At 42.2% G+C, this 21,596-nt stretch overlaps 2 protein-coding genes across 3 annotated transcripts in view; one reads left to right on the top strand and one right to left on the bottom strand.

Moving 5' to 3' along the window:
* The window catches only part of LOC116058582 (gastrula zinc finger protein XlCGF57.1-like), a 308,880-nt gene that overhangs the window by 119,372 nt on the left and 167,912 nt on the right, over positions 1-21,596 (top strand). The gene's annotated exons all lie outside the window — the stretch shown is intronic.
* The window catches only part of LOC116057798 (zinc finger protein OZF-like), a 32,961-nt gene continuing 20,137 nt past the window's right edge, over positions 8,773-21,596 (bottom strand). Inside the window, exons 3-4 of one of the 2 annotated variants that reach the window (XM_031310393.2) lie at positions 20,676-20,780; positions 8,773-8,824 (exon numbers count right to left, since the gene is read on the bottom strand). The gene's annotated coding sequence lies outside the window, so the exon portion shown is untranslated. Of the gene's footprint in view, positions 8,825-20,400; positions 20,781-21,596 lie in introns of those variants that run through there. The other variant, XM_031310392.2, reaches the window with a different exon arrangement.

Below are 21,596 nucleotides of genomic sequence, written 5' to 3'. Positions count from 1 at the left end.
TATTGTGCAATGTCTCCGAAAAGTCCCACTCTTCCCAGCAGGATTAATAAGAATCTGGAAGGGCTACAAAGACACAGAAGTACTCTTTAGAAAGGACTAGCTGTCGGCTAATGAGCTACAGCTACGTCGAGACGATGGGTCCAACTGTCGCGAAGCATCTAAACTCTGTGTAAACATATCTAGCCCAGCTTAATTTAACATTCTAGAATGGTAATTTAACATTCTAGAATGGTATTGTTACAATCTTGAACCACATCTTACTATTCTAGAACTTCAACCTGACAATGTAATACTACAACTTAAAATTCTACAACTGTAAATAACATTCTAGAACAGCAATTTACACACACACACGTCATTTAGCTGACGCTTTTATCCAAAGTGACTTACAATTAAGTGCTTTCAACTGTGAAGGTTCAAACTCCAAACAACAAGTACTAAGTGCAAATACATTAGCCTTAAATAGGCAAAGCTACAAAGAGACATGCATATGAAAGTGCAGGTTCAAGAATTTTATTTATTTTTTTTCCCGAGGTTTAGTCGGAAGAGATGTGTTTTTAGCCTTCGGCAGAAGATGTGTAGGCTTTCGGCCATCCTGATATCGATGGGGAGCTTGTTCCACCATTTGGGAGCCAGGACAGTTAACAGTCGGGATTTCGTTGAGTGATTAGTTCTCCCTCGCTGTGAGGAGGCAGCAAGCAGTTTGGCTGATGCAGAACGAAGTGGGCGGGTTGGGGTATATGGTTTGACCATGTCCTGGATGTAAGCTGGGGCTGATCCGTTCGTGTCCCTGTACGTAAGTACTAGTGTCTTGAAGCGGATGCGGGCCGCAATTGGTAACCAGTGAAGAGAGCGGAGTGGTGTAGTGTGAGAGAACTTGGGGAGGTTGATGACAAGCCGAGCTGCTGTGTTCTGAATGAGCTGTAGGGGTCGGATGGCACATGCAGGCAGGCCAATCAGGAGGGAGTTGCAGTAGTCTAGACGTGAGATGACTAGAGCCTGAACCAGAACCTGAGCCGCCTTCTGCGTTAGAAGGGAACATATCCTTCTGATGTTATGCAGCATGTATCTACACGATCGGGTGGTTGCAGCAATGTTAGCAGTGAAGGAGAGTTGGTCGTCAAGTGTTACACCCAGGTTTCTATTAGTCTTGGTGGGGACTACCACAGAGTTGTCAATTGTTATAGTCAGGTCTTGGGTAGGAGAGCCAATCCCTGGAAAGAAAAGGAGCTCAGTCTTGTCAAGGTTGAGTTTCAGATGGTGTGTAGACATTCAAGAAGAGATGTCAGTCAGACAGGCCGAGATACGTGCTGCTACTTAAGTTTCAGACTCAGGAAAGGAGAGAATTAGTTGGGTGTCATCTGCGTAGCTGTGATAAGAAAAGCCGTGCGACCCAAGACCCGAGAGAGTTGGTGTACAGAGAAAGAGGAGGGGACCCAGGACTGATCCCTGAGGAACGCCAGTTTTGAGTGGGCAAGGTTCTGAGTTAGATCCTCTCCAGGTTACCCGGTAGGTTCGGTTGGCCAGGTAAGATGTGAGCAATGAGAGCGCAGAGCGTGAGACACCCAGATTTCGGAGTGTCGAAATGAGGATCTGGTGGTTCACTGTGTCAAAGGCAGCAGAAAGATCCAGAAGGATGATGATGGAAGAGAGAGAGGTTGTTCTAGCGATGTGAAGCTGCTCAGTGACAGCAAGGAGGGCAGTTTCTGTAGAATGACCAGCCTTGAAGCCAGACTGGTGGGGATCAAGAAGATTGTTCTGGTGGAGATAGGTGGAGAGTTGATTATAAATGGCATGCTCAAGAGTTTTAGATAGAAATGGAAGAAGGGAGACGGGTATATAGTTATTTACATCAGAGGAGTCAAGTGTTGGTTTTTTGAGCAGTGGGGTCACTCTTGCCTCTTTGAGGGTATCGGGGAAACAGCCAGTTGACAAGGAGATGTTAATGAGATGGGTGAGGAAAGGAAGGAGGTCAGGAGCAATGGACTGGAGAAGGTGAGAGGGATAGGATCCAGGGGGCAGGTGGTTGGGCGGGCAGAGGTAATCAAAGTAAGAATTTGGTTTGGAGATAAAGGGGTGAAAGAGGAAAGAGTACTGGATGTGATGGATGGTAAGGTGATTTTAGAAGGTGTGTTGGAGAATGAAGAGCGTATGTCATCTATCTTTTTTACAAAATAGTTGACAAAGTGGGTTGGTAGGAGGGAGGAGGGAGGAGGTGGACTGGGGGAATCTAGGAGGTTAGAGAAGATGGAAAAAAAATGTTGGGGTTCGAGAAAGAGGATTCAATTTTGGTTTGATAAAAAGAGCTTTTAACTGCAGAAATAGAGGCAGCAAAGGAGGAAAGAAGAGACTGATAGGTAAGCAGATCATCTGGGTGTTTAGATTTCTGCCATTTCCTTTCCGCTGCCCGTATAGTTGATCTTTCAGCACGTACTGAGTCAGATAACCACGGCGCTGGGAAGGACTTGCGAACCTGTCGTTACATAAGAGGGCAGAGAGAGTCGAGAGAGGAGGATAGAGTAGAAAGGAGAGTGTCTGTGGTAGCGTTGGGAGGCATGAGTAAGAAAGAGTCGGATGGAGGGAGGGTTGATAAAGTACATGCCGCCAGAGAAGGAGAGTGAACGAATATTACGGCGGACAGGTATGGTGTCTCTTGAGATATGGTTGTGAGCTTGGGAGAGTGGGAGAGAGTAAGAGATGAAGAAATGGTCTGATGTATGGAGTGGAGTAACAGTGGGGTTGGATGTAGAGCAGTTTCTGGTGAATATGAGATCGAGGTGGTTGCCAGCTTTGTGAGTGGGTGGAGAAGGAGAGAGTGAGAGGGCAAAAGAAGAGAGAAGGTGAAAAAAGGCAGCTGACTTCTCTGTCTGGATGTTGAAGTCACCCAGAAGTACCAGCAGAGGGCCAGTGTCAGGGATGTTAGAAAGAAGGACATCCAGTTCCTCCAAAAACTCCCCGTCTCTCCCAGTGGGTCTTGGTGTGTGGGTGAAAGAGTAGGCAGAAGAGAGGGCAGCAGGGGTGGATGTGTTGGTCAGTGTAATCCAGGTCTCAGTGAGGGCAAGGAAGTCAAGGGATTTCAGGCTGGCAAAGCCAGAGATGAACTCAGTCTTGCGAGTGGCAGACTGGTAGTTCCACAGGCCACCTGCAACAAGGTGTTGAATGTGTGTGGAATGGGTGGGATAGGTAAGAGAGGTGGGCTTGCGGAAATGTTGCGAGCTAATGCGTGGTTTGTAGTATCTCCGAGAGGAAACGGACAGGAATGGAGAAGCAGCACATTTCCGGATGAAGACACCAAGCAGTTAAGTGAGATAAAGATAAAAGATAAAGTTAAGCCCACTTAACTTCCCACTTAGCCTCCCACGAAGACTCCCGCGTAGACTCCTTTGTCTTTGTCCTCCGAGTCTTCGTCTGATGAGGCTGCCGCTTCACGCAAATGCCAACATTAAATACAAGGAGGTGATTGGTGTTGGCTACAGGTGGGGAGGCCACACCCTGGCTAATCAGTCAAAAGCACCTGAGAGTCGTTAACCTCCACTCCCCAAACTCACACTAACTAATTTCACTTTAAGAAAAAACACTAAATTATGCCTAACAACACAACCAATCGAGCAAAGAACACACAGCAGCAGTAGAAAGTAGAAAAGTACAAAAAGCAGCAAAAACCCAAATAAAGTATGTACTTAACTTAATATCTAGCAGTCCAGCAGTCAGTTCCTTCAGAAATCAAATGCCCTCTATCTTTTCGTCTGATTATAGCTATATATAGCTATAGCTATAGAGAAAAAAGACCCATGTGACGCGTTCGTCCTATCAGCTGTCAGTTTTAGTTTTCTGGGAAACAATACAGAGAAGCGCCGCCTGCTGCTATGGAGACGTATTACGTTTCGCGCACGCGCAGAGCGTACGCTCAAGTCGGCGTTGCCTCAGTGTGTTTCGAGGCATTTTTTTGGACTTCGGGGACGGTCGGCCGTCTGGTTGGTGTGTAACAGGTCTAAGGAATAGTTGCCTATTTTCTTATTACCATCCTAAACTGGTCAGAACTACATGGTACTTTGTTGAATTGATGAGTAATACTTGGTTTTTCCTCGTACTTCAGCCGTAGTTTCTCCATAATTATCTACTTATAACCATTATTATTACTATGTAATTACCAAGTAAATACTTGTGTATTAGGGTACTGTAAAAGGAAGGGATAACTGATATTTTAGAACACTGAGATGGGTTGGTCTGGATATTTTCTCTCCACGTTAGTTATCTGGTGAGGCAGGTGTTGTAACGCCTCACTAATACAGGCCTGAGGTGGGATGTAAACACCCTCAATAATAGAATAAACAAGGGAAACTCTTACCGTGAATTGAAGTGTTAATCAAGAGTTTGTAAGTGAGGATTCCATGATTTCTTCAACACTGACATAAGTACACCAAACTGTTTATCTAAAAGCAGTTTCCCCAATAGCTCCGTAAGGCTGTCCACTCGGAAGAGTTGGAATCATGGCCAAAAAAAAATGAAGTGTCCGGGATGTTATCACTAAGCTAGGTTTCAGTGAAGCACAGGTCAGCAGATTTGGAAAAGTCCGTGTTTGCTCCTTTGAGAAGCAGCAGCTCGTCCATCATGCTTGCCAGAGAAGACAGTTAAAGGTCAAGGTGAAAAATGTCATTATGCTACATGTATGCAACAAATAATACTACATTTATGCACGTCTGCAGGCTGTCTGCAGGCTTCAACTAGTTAGATTAAAGTGCAATTTAAAGACCTTTTAATGCCATTATGAATGCAATCTCATCCACGCTGGCAAAAAGTATGAAGGAAAATTGGAGTTCATGAATAATTTGCAAAGTAAATTAATTTCAATAAACATGAACATTCAATTGAACATGACTAGAGTGCAGCTCTGAAAATTAACACCAACCAAATGATTAAATCTGGGAAGGTTCTCTGCAACACTGGCAAATAAATGTTGCCAGAGACTCACTTAGACCGAAGCTGGACTGTATAACTTGCAGTTTTCTTATTTATGTCGTAGTGATCGCTGTTTTTTTTGGTCCTACATGTCTTGCGTCACAGACACAACCCCAGCATGCCTCCTTAACTACGCTGTCAATAGCAAGCTAGGGGGTGGGCGCTGAGACTTACCCGTGGAAGAGGAAGAGCCTGAGTCCGTCCAGTGAGTGCTGAGTAGCTTGCCAGCCCTTGGCATCGAGTAAAAGGTCCCGTTTTTCTTTAGCCTCGTCCTAAACGGATAACTCGTCTTCCTTTCTTCCTCTGGGATACTACTGGAAAACCCCAACCCCACGCTCACAGCTGTACAGTCTCCGGAGTGACGTCGCAAGCAAGAGGCTTCACTATGTTGGTGATGATGTCTCGTGGGGGAACCTGACTGTTCCGTTTTGTCTGGGGGTTCTGCTAGGGATCTCGAAGAGAACGGTTGTGATTTAGAGAGCAAAAGGATCTATTGATTTTATATTTGTTTGGGCTGGATGGTATAATACACTGTATTGAACTGAGATTAATTGTGTTTGTGGGATTATTGTGTCTGCTGAAACTTTATGGGCCCTATTTTAATGATCTGAAACGCAAGTATCAAACAGCAAACGCAAGTAGCTTTGTGGGCGGATCTCGGGCGCTGTTGCTATTATGCCGGCGGGATAAATGACTCTTGCGCCCGACGCAAATCTAAAACGGGTTGGTCTGAAGTAGCTACATTATTCATAGGTGTGGTTTGGGCGTAACGTGCAATAAACCAATTAGAGCGTTATCTCACATTCCCTTTAAAAGCAGGCTTGTTCCATGGCGGATTGCTATTATAATGGTGGATTTGCTAGGCGTACGCTCTTAATGCATCCATGGGCGCACGCCAGGAGCGGTTCACAGCCGAGGAGGCCGACGTTTGCTATTGATTTTTCTTTTTGACAAAATATAATTTCCAGTGTTTTGGGCTCACTCTCACTGAATCCCGAGGTTATGAATGCATGGTGATATTTTTGCAATGTAGTCCAACATTAGACCGAGATTACCTCACTATAGACGATGAAGCTCTTTTGTCTCTCCTCTCCCGTGCTGCTGCTGGGGCATTTGGGTTAAGTGGCTTGGGTACATGCAGTTCAACATCACATCTCCTTAAGTCCTGTAATATTTCCTCATTTATGTCATCGACACATCCATGATTCATGTAAATGTTGTGTAAAACAAGGTCATATTTTTCCTTGTATTTATGTATGGTTTGCAAAAATGGGAACTGCTGGGTCTGTGAGATGAGAAAAGCAAAGTGTATGCGTGGTGTGCACTCTACATTACGGCCAAGCATGCACCCTTAAAATAGCATCTGAATAACGCGCCACTGACTTTAGACTAGGTTTTTCCTGGTCTGTGGCGAAATTGTTTTCTGAAACTGCAAAATAGCACTAGGGAACGTCCTCGCTAGATCACTAGCTAGTCGGGAGGTTGACAGCTAACGTTAGCCAGCTGAAGCTAACAGTCGATCGATGGTGAGTAACGTACGTTACACAGGCTGGCAGCAGCACAGAGTCCAGAGTTGATAAGTGGGGGTAGAAAGGTGTTGAGAATGACCAACACCTAATCTTAAACTTAGTGTACTTAATTTGCTACGACCCGATCAGAGGTTACTTAAATTGGGACGTTCAGTCAAAATCAAGCATGTCACCTTCAAACGGGATCTCTGTTTGCAGGGTTCAGGCTGGACCCTCCCGGTGATCATGCTGCTCTGGGGGACCGGCTGTACAGTGAGAAGCCGCTGCTGACCGGCGCAGAGCTCTGCCAGAACTCCAACTGCTGTCTGTCCGCGCGGCCGTTTGACGGCATCAGTATTAAATTGAGACAGTTTTATTAGCGGTTAAAAACGTCTCGCGTTAAATAGTAGTCTAATTCGGTACAGTTGGTTTTAACGCCTGATGCAAAGTGTAGGCCTATAGGAGTACACATGAAAACCCTGAACAAGCAGCGTCACTCTGCTCTGTCTTTCTGCTGTGCCCATTCACGTAGTAGTTTTACACTATGTAGATTAAACTCTGCAATTAATCCGCGGTTCACATGTATGTATGAACTGTGGTGGTCCGTTACACTGTAGGCTATATTCAACATCACTGATTAAGTAGTCTAAGTCAATCCTACAAACAACTGGACTTTAGGGTCAAGTGTTGTTGTATCCGGCCCATGTCCCGGATGTGAAAGCCTCCTTACTGGACTACTGAATATAATAATATTCCATTATATTTTGTATTTTGAATTGTTACCTGCCACCAGAATTTTGTGATTTCCTTGCAATAAATATTGACATTTTTACCATAAATTGGTGCCTAAAAATGTATCAGAATGCAGGAATTGAAGTCTTTTACCCTCAGAATTTCCTGGGGGAGGACCCCCAGACCCCCTCCCCCCCCTGCTTTGTGTGTTCCCGCAAAGACAAATTCTGAGCAAGGAAAAACCCTGAAGTATAATCACAGACAGCCATGAAAAACATTTAAATTGCAGAGTTAGAGTTATAACTTAATATGTACAGTGTCAACAGAGAGAAACACGGACAATTGAACAGACAGTGACAACATACATACTACATACCTACATACTGTAGAGAATGACAGTAACAGCATACAAACGGCATAAATAAAAATTTGTTATAAACGTGTGCTCTTTAAAAAGTAGAAAGCATTGTTTGCCAGTTACATTAAATGTTTAAAAATCCGTAAATGTCCGTGGGTGGGGCTGCATGGGCGTGGTAATATGGGCTGGTGTGGGTGTGTGTGGGTGTGGTAGTAAGGAGAGAGAATAGGAGAAGGAAGTTTGTGTGAGGTGGACCTGGTCACCACAGACCCAAATCTTCTCAGCTGTTGCTACTGTCATATGCTGCACTGTCTCTTCATGTGGCACTATTATTTATATTATAACAAGGTAATGCAATGTGTAATCAAGTGATGACTGATTAACAGTAATGTAAATGCTAAATGCCCTAATACCTACATATCATGTAAGACTCAATTTCTCCATTTCTTCGCACAAAACTCTCCAGAAAGTGCCATTTAATGGTTTATTTTTTTTTTTTAAATGAGGGGGGGGGGCTGTTGCAGCGTCATGGGTGCGCCGTATATTTTCCTGCTTTTTTGCTCTTTGCCAATCACACCTATGAATGTGCGTGTAATTGTTGACGTGATCGCTAGGGTTGGGTTAGAGAGAAGACACACCAGCCCGATAATTGGGCATCGGGCCGTCTGGCGAGGTCCGTGACTCGAGTCTGTTCAGTGTGTCCCGTGCTGTCGGCCGTCCGAGGAGCCGTCGGCATTCATTTGGGCCGACCCGACATGTTCAGTCGGGGACAGGGCAGTCGGGACTCACCCGGAAATGGGGAACGGATGAGCCTCTCAAAATCTGATGAAAATCTTTTAAACTGACCTTTGTCAATCCGAAATGAAGACAGATTCAGCTACTGCATGGCCTATTTCTCGCTTAAAATGTTTTCAGAAACACGTTTCGGTGAACTATTTTAGTACAATATGAGATTGTATTCTGAACAAGCCGCCATGACAGTCTGGCTGTGAATTTCCGGAGAAAAAAGAACCATGTGACGCGTTCGTCCAATCAGCTGCCGGTCTTCATTTTCTGGTAAATAATCAGACTGTTAATGGAAACAATACAGAACAGTGCCGCCTGCTGCTATGGAGACGTATTACGTTTCGCGCACGCGCAGAGCATACACTCAAGTCGGCGTCGCCTCAGTGTGTTCTGAGGCATTTTTTGGACCTCGGGACCCGACTGATCAGTCCAACTGCCTTTTCTGCCGACGGTCGACCCGTCTGGTTGGTGTGTCAGGGCCCTTAGGGCTAGGACCACCCAAATTTGGTCATGGGTACAACTAATTCAGCTGAACAACATATGTCATTCAGAGGGTGTTAGCTCACTTTTGAAAATCTCATCAAAATTGGCTTCAGAGCTGAGAAAGGCAAACTGAGCTGGGTCAGGAGAGGGAGAGATCAATGTGGGGGAGGGGCGAATTTGCAACTTTTGAAACGTGGGTCGTAGAGCCACGAGCAAGGAATCGTCGGAAAGGGCCCAACGAGCTGAGCCTGGGCGTCTTTGAACCAAAGCTCGACCCCCTTCCTGTCCAAAGTTATGGGGGCCTGAATTCATTCCAAATATCCATCTAATTGACTTCCAGATTTGGGTCTGTCTAGAGTAGTCATGGATGACATTTGGCATCACTTTTGGGGCCCTTCCTTTGGGGCCACAGGGTCAAAAACATGTAAAACTCATACGGGGATACCAGCTTTGATTCAATGCAAGTTTCAAGTCTCTAGCTCCTGGCACGACCGAATACGAGCCACAAAGACTTGTTTACTGACTAGGCCGCAATTTGGAAGGTGACCTTTTGACCTTTCAATTATAAATGGCAATAACTCAGGAACGCAAGGGGCTAGGGTCAAGGGGCAAACTGTTCCCGACAGCCCTCGGGGAGCTTTACAACATATGTCAGAACCAGGCCCGTAGCCCCTTGTTTTAGGGTCGAGCTCTGGTCTGACCCAAAAACATCAGGGTTATAGGCCCGGCCCAGGCATTGTCCCGTAGCCCTCAGTCAGCCGATCGCAACAGTGCCATGCGGGTCTCTCTACGTCAAAGGGTTCCAAAGTAATGGGGGCCTAAATTAATTCCAGATTACAATCTAAAATCTAACCCTCCAAACATATTTTCGGGACAGTAAGAAGTGATGCTGGTGACCACGATGGTGTGTGGATAAAAACTCAAACCCTATGTTTATGTCAATTTACTTTAAACGTACGATATGTAACTTTCTGCCGCTAGAGGTCTCTCAATCAAAACAATGGATGGTAAACACAGACTTTTGATGACATTCGGAAGTTGCGTGCAATTATGGGAGCTGTAGTTTTTTGTGTTAAACACCTTCGCTGGTTAGAATGCATCTATTCACGGATGAGTTTACCCATTCAAGTTTATTCACGTTACGTTTAGTAACGTTTATTCATGTTATTCTAATAAAATAGCTGCAGTTTCCCCAACATAATTCGATTTTTATTGTTAGCTGACCAGTTAGCTAGTGAGCCAGCAAGCTAACATTAGCCAGCAGCTAAAACACAAAATATTTCACATATCAATGTCACCTTTTGGATGGTTTCAACACCGGGGCGGACGGGGTTTGTTGTGCTACTCAACGAGGCTGAGAGACGGGTGTGGGTGGGGATTGCCGGGGGGATCTCCGTGACGGCAAGGACATTCGATGCCTGTTGTGCAGCAGCAGAACATCTCCAAGCTGCCCGGAATGATCTCGCTTTCACTTTTCTGTAATCTCAACGTTTCTTTTGGTGCTTGACCCACCTTTTGTCGGGTTGATTTAGCTTACCGTAAAGCCAGCTAAACACGAAGGGGGAAGAAATTCGGCAGGGAGGAGATTTTCGGCACGGACACTATTAGCGCTAACGGAAGCGTAGCTAGCTAGCTAACGTTTGGATGGCCGCTGTTGTGACTCGGGTGCTGGATCTGATGTGGTCTGTTTCCCGATGCTTCATTAAACTGCTGTCGTAAGCACGAGGCACTGGAGTTAAGTGCTGGCCGGGGGGATTGCTGTAAGTGGCATGGCTTCTAGCTGACTGGGGGCTAACGGTAACTAGCTAGTTATATACCCCGGGGCAGTTGTCAGCTCTCATCCCGACTGAGTCTCTCTGCGCCGGGGGAGTGAGGCAGACACTGCTAACTAGCTGGCTAAATTAGCATTAGATTAATCGTCTATCTATACAGCTAACGTTAACGTTACTAGTGAACTCATTCGTGGTTTAGCCCAGTGCTGTTAACCACAGTCAAAACAATCATACTAAAAATAACTTTAGGAGCATGTTGAACAATGTTGTAACCCTATAATGTTATCCACCAAGCATGAGCATTAACGTTAGCTACTTGTCAACCAGCACATACATTGTAGTAATGTTAAGCTGGATTGATATTGATATGTATCATTAAATAAAATCTCTGCTGTATTACTGTGTTGCAAAGTGGCATGTAATCAAGCACAAAATCATGCTGTGTGGCAAAAAAAGCAGTATTACGGTTACGAGTATTTTTTCTGTGACATTTTATGATTTACAATTACTCCTGAACATATCATCTGGTTGCCGTGTTTTGATGGAAGTTACGAGTAACTAGATGGTGAAAGGTTATATGACGCCACTGACAGGCGACTAAATGAAACGTGACGTGTCTGAAAATAAAATAACAGATTTCTCTGAGTTTGACATTTGGTGGAAACATTTGGGATAGTGTAAGAACACAACTCATAAAAATGCAGAAAAGTTACATATTGTATCTTTAAGCAGACATAATATGCTAATTTTCAGGTTCATAATTGTATTTTAAGGTTGTACCAGAATAGGTTTACATGGTTTAATTTTCAAAAAACACCATATTTTTGTTATACTGCACAGCTGTCTCTCACTGCTGCATCTCCTCTTTTCACCCTGTGTTCAGGTCTCTGTTTTAGCTACTGATTGAGAACTCTCTTCTACTGCATCATCTTTGCTGGCAGTCCCACATGCTCAGTAGCCATGTAAGGAGCATGTCAGTTGGCTGTTTCCATAGACAGTACAATAAAGGCTGTTCCTCCAACTTCGGACTGTCACAAGGCAGGATTAGCGAAGGACACGTATTGTAAAACGAGGCCGCACAAGTAAGTAGTTCTTTTGTAGATTATGGTGAACTTGTGTGAGTTGTAGCAGTGCTTTGCCATTGAGAACGAGGTAGTTAGCATGCTAGCGTTTGCATACTAACGGTTGCGGTTAGCCAGAAAAAGCCGTGCAGATTTTGAACAGCTCACCCGGAGACTGAAGGCAGGACACATCTCACTCAAAACAGCATGGATGTTTTTTTTCAAAGTTGTAGAAAAAAAAAACATATAGTCCAACATTTGTACTTCCACGTGTCCCTGTTTTTTTTTTTTTTTTTTTTTTTTTTTTTTGGAGGGGGCATTTCTGCCTTTATTGGACAGGAAAGCTGAGAAATAAAAGGGGGGAGAGGGAGGGGAAGACATGTAGGAAAACCATCACAGGTCAGATTTGATCCCTGGACCTTGCATACCCGCACGCCCACTCTACCAACTGAGCTAATCGGCCGCTGTACTGCCACATTTCAATACATTGTATAATGCAGCCACCTAGATTAAAATGTGAAATTCCTGCATCAACAGGAATTAGGAAGTTCAGCAGCAGCAGGAGCAGCTATATGGTGAGTAAAGAAAAGTGAATGTGGAAGTCAGCTGTCTGTTGTACAAAATGTGTTTAAAATGTTTTTGTGTTTGCCTTATTTCACTAACATCACAATGTCATGTTTATCAGTGCTGTTATGCACTTGTGAACTTTTAAAAACTGTGTTTTATAGCATTGTGTGTAGCCAATGAAAAGTTTATGACATAGATGTAAATGTGGAATATTTCCAAATTTCAATCTGTCACACAATATCGAGATTGAAATTAGCTTTGTTTGTTTTAGAAGTTAGTTAGCTAGCTAGCTACATAATACATACATTTTAAAGCTAATTTGTCATTGTGCGTTGTACATTTCTGCCTTGGCCACTTCTGTGTGTTTCTGTGTGTGCGTGCATGCATGTGTGTGCGAACAATGGTGGTTCACATGCACAAGAGAAAACATGACAACATGAACTGTGTGTGTGTGTATATATGGAGATGTCTTCATTTCCTGGATGGAAATTATACCCTTTCCCATTCATTTCCTATGGCGTTCATTTTTGACCGTAAACAAAAAAAGTGTGACTAAGTTGAAAAAATCACTCAAAATTCAAAGAAAGTAGTCACAATTAATGTTATGTGTGCAAATGCCTTTTGTGAAGGATATGATAAGGTATTGAGGCAATCTGATAAAAAAAAAAGCCATATTATGGTACAGGGAACGTGTAAATTGGTCATTTTTGACCGGACCAGTGTTAGAAGGTTAAATATGATACACCAGTACAATAAAGTTTGTGAGCATCCACTCAAAATTCTCCTCACTCTCTGCACTGAATGTGAGTGTGTGAAAAATATTTTCGGGACAGTAAGAAGTGATGCTGGTGACCAGGATGGTGTGTGGATAAAAACACAAACCCTAGCATGTTTATGTCAATTTACTTTAAGCAGACATATTATGCTCATTTTCAGGTTCATAATTGTATTTTAAGGTTGTACCAGAATAGGTTTACATGGTTTAATCTTTAAAAAAAAACACCATATTTTTGCATGGATGTTTTTTTTCTCAAAGTTGTAGAAATAAAAACACATAGTCCAACATTTTGTACTTCCACGTTTTTTTTTGGGTTTTTTTTTTTGGGCATTTCTGCATTTATTGGACAGGAAAGCTGAGATATGAAAGGGGGAAGAGAGAGAGGGGGGGGAAGACATGCAGGAAAAGCGTCACAGGTCAGAATCGAACCCTGGACCTTCTGCATTGAGCATCAAACCTTTACATGTGCACCCGCTCTACCAACTGAGATAATCGGCCACTGGACTTTCCACATTTCAATACATTTTATAACGCAGCCACCTAGAGTGAAATGTGAAATTGCTGTGTCAACAGGAACCAGGAATTTCAGCATCAGGAGCAGCTGTATGGTGAGTAAAGAAAAGTGAATGTGGAAGATAGGTGTCTGCTGTACAAAATGTGTTGAAAATGGTTTGTGTTTGCCTTATTTCACTGTCTAACGTCACAATGTCACGATTATCAGTGCTGTTATGCAGTTGTGAACTTTTAAAAACTGTTTTATAGCATTGTTTGTAGTAGGGCTGGGACGACTCGTCTTTGTAAAAACAAAGAGGAGTTCCAGCTCCTCGTGAAATATGGGAATGCACGGTAAGATCAAATCAAATAGTTATGCATAGATACCCTGTTATGTTACCGGCTTGGATTTCCTGTGGCAAGAAAAACCGTGTCCGCCTGGACAAACATCTACAGGAGGCACATGGGATTCTTGCACAAAGCGTAAGTGTATTCATTTTGGTTTGATTTGGCAAAAAACACGTGTGCAAGATCTGTTGTAAATCTAATATTGTTTTCCTCTTAAGTTTGTCTAATATTAGAATTTGTTTGTTAATAGGAACGAGAACCAGTAATGAATCAGGCAAAAAGAGCTGCAATCATTAAAGAGCTCGGCAAACTAAGGAGCTCTGAGCCTGATGTGCCCATGGTCTTGGGGTTGGACATGGGGATTACCGCAAGATGGTACTTTTAAGTTGTGTTAATATTATTTGTGATTCCCTGGTAACAAGGGGACTGAAAAGATGGCTTTCATCATCATATTCCATTAATTTCCCCATCCATCTATACACCAATTAAACTTTAACTTTCTATTGTGTAGTTTTTTTGTCTTTTCTGTACCAACCACAAATGTTGTGACGTATACGTAAATTTGGAAGCACAGGGTTTTAATTTCCAATTTAAATCAGTTAAATTTCATTACAGAGGCTGATTGTCCTAACGTGGATCTGGAAATGGCTGACCATGAGGAAGATTTTGAGGAGCAGTTTCTTCCTTCCAACCCTCTCCCTGGGCCCCACAACAACTCCTCTTCTGACCCACTTCCACTTCAGCCACTTCCTTCCAGCAGTGGTCAGCCACTTGATTCCATCGCTGTCGCTGGGTCCCTCAACTGCTCCTCTGCCACTGACCCACTTCCACTTCAGCCACTTCCTTCCACCCCTGGGTCCCACATGTCCTCCCAACCCTTTGACAGTGGGACACATTGTGAAAACTGCAAGCAGCTGTCGTCCAGGGTGCTGCAGCTAGAAAAGAAAGTAGAGTATTTGATGGCAGCACGAACACCTAACCGTGTTCCATCAAAAACACTCCTATCAGCTCAGAAAGACGAACAGATCCGCAAGGGGAAAACTGGAGAACATTTATTTGGTAATTTTTCCTTTCCTTTTCAGTTACAATTTTGGCAAGAGAGGATAAAGACATTTACAGTTAGCTAATTCTTTCGCTTTTCACCTTTGTTTCTTGGGGTTGTCCATCTAATATTAACTGTTTTTTAACTGCAGAAAAAGTTATAAAAGACTTCCAGAAGTTTCGCCAGGGGTCACGGACCGGGAAAAAAGACGTAGAGAATGCCCGGCAGTCATCGAGCCACTGCTTAAGATTTTGCCTGTACATGTCTTCCGGCATGCCCACAAATACCTTCAATCAAGACCTGAGATTCCGTACTCAGGTCGACAAGTTACGGGCTTAAGTATTTTTCATCTCATATTTATCTTGACCTAAAAAAGACAATTTTCAGAGTTAACCAGGCACAAAATACTTACAAATACAATACAAATTATTCTTATCTATTAATTCCAACTGGGAGTCAGATTTAGTCACTTGTAACTCCTTACCTCTTCCCACTGTTGGACATCATACCTCTACAATAAGGGCTACGCACCGACGACAGCAAAGAACATGTTAAATAACGTCATTATGTTCTTTAAACATATCGAGAGCTCGTTTGAGAAGGAGAGCAAGCTCAAAAAAAGAGACCTCCTCACTCTCCAATATGAGTTAAAGAGAATTGTGGCTGACGTGCAAAAAAAACTTGTTGTCCACTGGCAAAAGGTCTTACGCCATAAGACAGGTAAATGTTTTCAATTTCTTTCATTCTGGTATTGTTTAATTTCTGAAAATCAAATTGTATGTCCTATAAATATGTTGTCATCTAAATGCATGCATGTCAAACTGTTATTGCAGAGAATCAGGTCACTGCAGTACAGGAGAAGCAGTTCATGCTTGCTGCGAAGACAAGAATACCTGAACGGTTAAGTAAGTAGACTTCATTATTTACATTATTTGCATTGCTTTTAACAGGTACCCAATTACATTGTTTTGCAGCACTTGGAATTTGTTTTTAAGTTTCACAGTCAACCCTGAATACCATGCAGCGCAAGCTCAAGCCACAGTCTGCATTACCAACAGTCACCTGAGCTAAACAGTTCACATCACCTGCAAAACTCATTCCAAGCCACACAACTCTTAACACACGTCTCAAAACAGGCTCAGTGCAGCCAAACACTATGAACAATCCTCATCTAGATAACACACACTGTCACTCAGAACACACTGAGAGTAAAAACACTAGCATCCAACACCAATACAGAAATTACAAACTTTTTCATCTTTACAGTTTGAACAATTTGAGTGACTTGACACTACTCAATAGTTTATTTAAGGAAAATATATACCAATTTTTACGTAAGGTAAATAAGAAGGAATGAAAATCAGCAGTTTTCTTTGATATAGTATTTTGTCTCTAGTAATTTATGGAATTACTGGGAAAAAAACTAAAGGTACATACATAAAAGCCTTTTTTAACATCGAAGGCAGGGGACTACAGATGAAAAATAGCCTTTTGGCTAATTCTGGCTTTTTTAACCCATGGGAAATCATGTGTTTTATTAAATTGCGCTGTTCCCTTCCATAAATAAACTAAACTGAAACATACGTAACAGTAACAAAGAATAGTGTGACTAATCCTGCCTCTCTCCAGCATCATGTGGCAAGTTTTCTTCATCACGTTGGATGTCTGCACCATCTCTAAATACAAATGAATGTAGTGTTTCCATTGCTTTCACCTCCATTACTTTCTGAAAAACAGTACGAACGCAGTTTTACTATTGTAAAGATATAGTGTTTTTCTTTTTTTTTTTTTTTTTTTATATAGCTGTGTATATAACCTCAGACATCTTACCTGGACATGTTGGTATCTTTGCTCTTTTACCTGTTATTCTCAAACGGTACAGTGTATAATTGTTTCCTTCTTATTTGGTATTTGTACACAAAAAAAGGCTTTCTGAGCTTTCTCTATATAAATACCATATATGTTCACTAACTAGTCTAAAACAAGACATCTGCTTAGGCTTTCAGCTAAAATTGCAATCAGCAGTGTTTTATAGGCACCACACTGAAATCTATTCTGTTTTGAATGTGTGGTTAACAGTTTTGACAGCGGTGTGTTAGCATTTGAACAAAGTGCTGTAGATCTACAGTGTTGTGCACGTTGTGGTTAAAGTCATGGGAAAAATGTGTAGAGTTTTGAAAACTGTGTTCAAGCAATGAAAAACGAACTAGCGTTTGGTCCACATGAACTGCTGCTGTGCAGACTGTAGTCAGAGTTTTGCACGTGACTCCAGTTGTGCCCACTGTCGTTTAGCAATCGAAAAAAACTGTAATACCAATCATTTCTTTACAGAAAAATCTAAAAGCTTTGTCTTGCGATATATAAAAACTTTAACTTACAGGCACATTTGTGAGTAATATATTTATCTTTTGCGTTATGAATATGCTTTGGACACCATAATTGACATGCCACGTCTTTGACCCATATATCTTGCCATGTTTTGTAGAAAGCGTAAACTGCAATCGGGGAGACGAAGCTGAACACTCTAAGCTGATCGGCTACGTAATGGGCTACCTCTCCATGCTGACTGGACACAGGTCCATTGTGCTGACCAACATGACGAAAGAGCACGTAAACAAGTGTGAGACATGGAGTCATGGGAAGAGATTCCAAGTTCTGGTTAGTATTTATTTAGGGGTGGTGGGTCTAAGCAATGAACATTTCATTGGTGAAATTAAAATGAGATTGAAGTCAGCATTGTATAGTCCCATAGGCCACACACACAAGTCACCAGTGAATTGTTCTGCTCTTTTAAAGTCCACCTCTCCACAGAAATACACTAATGTTTAGTATTTTATATCCTAAGGTGGATGACCACAAAACGGTGCGGTCATTTGGTCAAGCGGCATTTTCCCTGAACAATGAGGAGTACGGATGGCTGGAACACTTAACGAAGGGCAGTTGCTGTAGGCCAGGACAGGAAAGCGTATATGTATTCCACACTCCAGGCGGCAGGCAGATCCAAAAGCCTTTAACATTTCTTGCATCTGGCTTGGGTCGATGCCGGTTTGAAGGGGACTGTAACCTCCCGTCAGATTCGGAGCAGCGTCTCCACTCAAGTAAGAAATTAATATAAGTTGGATTATGGCCATAGATCAGAATTTGTAGAATCATCAGTTTTTGGGAGATAATTACAAGTGAGATGATGTTGATGTTTGCATTTAAGTAGAAGTAACAAATTTGGCGTAAACACATTTTAGAGACTGGACGTCATAAGTTTATTGGGAGCGTTGATTAAGACTGTTGACACACAGTTGCTCAAAGGACTGTTTTCATATCAAACTTTTGTAAAAACGTCTTTGATTGGGTTTCCAGGCCAGCCGACACCTCTCAGCGACGGAGAGGAAGCAGGTGGCAACCCAGATGTTCCATAACCCCAGCACGGCAGAGTCGTTTTGTCTGGCTACAAAACGAGAAGGCTGAGGCTGAAAGCCCTGGAGGATGCCCTCGATGACGATGATGATGACCTCGATTCCAGCTCAAATGAGGAACCTGTTTATGATGACCACACTACATCTGACTCATTGTCGGAGGAGGAGATGAGCAAAAATGTCTGCCACAAAGCCTCTGCTCAGGCAAGGTTTAGCACCCCCTGTCGGGCAGGCTCTGAGGGTTGTGCCAGCACCCCTCGTCCTCACTGAGGAGACAGCTAACTTGAGGCCCTTTTACTTTACTTTTATTTTTTTGCACCGGTTTGGGTTTTAATAATAAATGTTCCTAACAGCATGTTTGTCTCTGCCTCTTTTAGTAAGTTTTGAAAAAAAATTTCATGACTGGGGATGGCCAAAGATGCAAATCTGGAATTATTTCAACGGCTCATATTTCAAAGACCGTTTGAGGTATCGGACTGATTCCAATTAGATAAAATTAGATTATTATCGAAGCCTGGAGATTGCTGCATCCAACACAGGTCGCTGTAACTGATGAGTTCTGGAGAGTGCTTCAAAATTCTTATCTATGGGTATGCCGTAGATGGTCTTGAAGTTGTTCTACTTGCACAAACATTACTGCATAAAGTACAAAATTACGAGAACTGGAAACAATGTTAGATCAATACATCCTGGAATAAAACATTATCTGCTTAGAAGTGAATTTAATTGAATAATACTCAATAAGTTGTGGGGTCCCTGTTAACCAATACAAAACATTTAAGAGAAGAAAATAAACAATCTCGTAAATATCAATTGACCCCACACATGTAATAAAATATCTGGCATTATGGCTCAGATGACATTACTATTATTACATGTAATAATGGTATTTAATAATGGCATTCATTTTACATATTCAGTGAAGACATGCACACCAATGTGTTTACGCACTCAAGACAGTCTGAGGACACTTTGAGCAAGTTTACACTCCTTCCTACTTTTTGCCGTAAAGTTGATATACAGTCCCTCCAGAAAAACACGATTATGCGATCGTATAATTCAATGCATAAATCAGCCAAAGTCTGCATATTTATGCGGGGGGTGCATTTTTTCAAATACGCAGCACTTTCGCCGTATAAATTGCCGAATAAGACGCAAAATATGCGGGGCTTGCATGATTTCATAATCCCCGCATTTTCGTGGCAAAAGTCACATATATCTTAGCAGAAAGTTGAAAAATGTTGCGTTTACTTCACACAAGAGCTGCCATTTTCCCGTTGCCATGGGAACGTTATGAAGTGACATAATTACGCAACGTGAACATCATTGAAAAGCTGCAAACCCCGCGATGAAGCCATGATGAAACTGCAGTTTTTGCAAGTTCCCGCAATTTCATCGCATAAAATTGCATAAATATCCCGCATATTCCATTGCATTTTTTAAGAAAACGTGCCGCACAATCAAGGATTTTTGCCCGCAACAATCACAAAAAAACTCCGCATTTTTCTGGAAGGACTGGATATAGTGAAGTACATTGTCTACTGAACCAAATGTACAGTACATGTGACTCAAAAAGGCAATGGCTGGAAAAAATATGCTTGGCTGGTGGATTTTTTTTGTTTGTTTGTTTATTAATGTGTATGTATGTACAGTATGTAGGTGTGTGTTTATATTTTTATAATACTGGCTCAATGCTATGCATACAGAATTTGTTATAGTAAAATGTTGAAAACTCAAAGATGTGCAAACTCTAGAGCACCTCCATTTTTTTTGGGGATTACCAATTTTTCCTTTAACAAAATAAAAAACAAACTCGCAACATGAACAAATCCCCCCCCCTTCCGTCATCACCACCCACCCTGACAAAAATCAAGATGACGCACTAACTACAATATTCCAGGTCATTCAACAGAATAGTAACAAAATAGTCAATAAACCATAAACCAAAAAAAAAACATGTATGAATAACGACACCATAAGCCCATCATACACACAACAAACATTGAAACAATAAAAGTTGGATGAAATCAAATTAATACATGTCGATTAACAGAACGGCTCTGCTAAACTGCTGTTGCAATGCTAATGCTAGCCCAGTTGGTTTCATTACTACTGAAATAAATCCTTTGTTAGCGCGGCAGTTCCATCGTTTTGGGAAAGCCAGGCTGGGAGAATTGTGGTTCTAAGCAGGCAAAAGAACTTGAAAAAGAATTTCTGTGTTGGGCTACTTTCAGTAGGCCACGCTTTAGCTGGGAGCTGATCTGGACCCCCCTGCTGAGAGATGCAGTGGAATTGTTGCTCCTTCTGGAGTAGAGGAAGAGTCAAGAACAATAGCAGTTGGTACTTTTATAGGGTTGGTGATATCACAGCACTTCACACTTAATGGAGACTGAGTTGGGTGGCAGTTCCCTATGAACAAGTCTAATATAAGTTAGATAAATGAGTTCATATTTGGAGTTCCATGGATATCAACGGTCACGTTACCTTCATAATAGGGCTAGATGATTAATCGAAAAATAATCGTAACCGAAATTCAGAGCCTATAACCGACGTAATTTTACCAAGTCGGTTATTTCGGTCTTTTAATCCTATTAATATTTCCGCGGCCGCCCACTGTGTGTTAATGTACTTTCCCCTTAAAACATATTATGGCCGCCGCGTGTGTAGTCACGTGACTCCGCCCCGTCCAGTCTGCGACCATAGGTGCTTTCCGATCGGATAGTACTTGTACTTTTTAGAGGAAAAGTACACTTCTAAGCTGTTCTAAGAACTACTCTCCCCCAAAATCTTTTTTCCCCGTTTGCATTCCCACTGGCCAAGTGGCCATAGGGACTGGTAGGAGGGGTAAGGGAGTGACGCAAGCACGGCAACGGTCTTTATAGCATCGTCACTAGACCTTAGCATCACATACAACAACAAATGATGCTAATACTTGTGCACTTTTCCTATATTAAATGCACGTCCATTCTCGTAGTAATTCACGTAATGTTTTGCTCAACACAGACGGGGCTTTATTATATCCGCAGGACACACTTGTGTAGTTTAACTCCGAAAAGACAGTTAACCACAGGTTCCCGTTAATCTTATGATGGACATTTATTTATTTTCTACATTTTTTGGAAACTTAAATTACTTTTTGTACTTTCATTGTAAAATCTGTTGTAGATTTCAGTTCAGTTGTTTGAAATATTTAATAAATAAGCATTAATTGCTATCTGTGTGTTGTTTCTTATTTTAGATTCACAAAGATAGGATTATGCACTCTTTCGTTAGAAAAAATAACCGTGAACATATTTACAG

This window comes from Sander lucioperca, chromosome 24, assembly GCF_008315115.2.
Source record: "Sander lucioperca isolate FBNREF2018 chromosome 24, SLUC_FBN_1.2, whole genome shotgun sequence".
Lineage (NCBI taxonomy): Eukaryota > Metazoa > Chordata > Actinopteri > Perciformes > Percidae > Sander > Sander lucioperca.
Note: the sequence above shows the minus strand (reverse complement) of the source record. Positions and strands in the feature narration are given on the sequence as shown.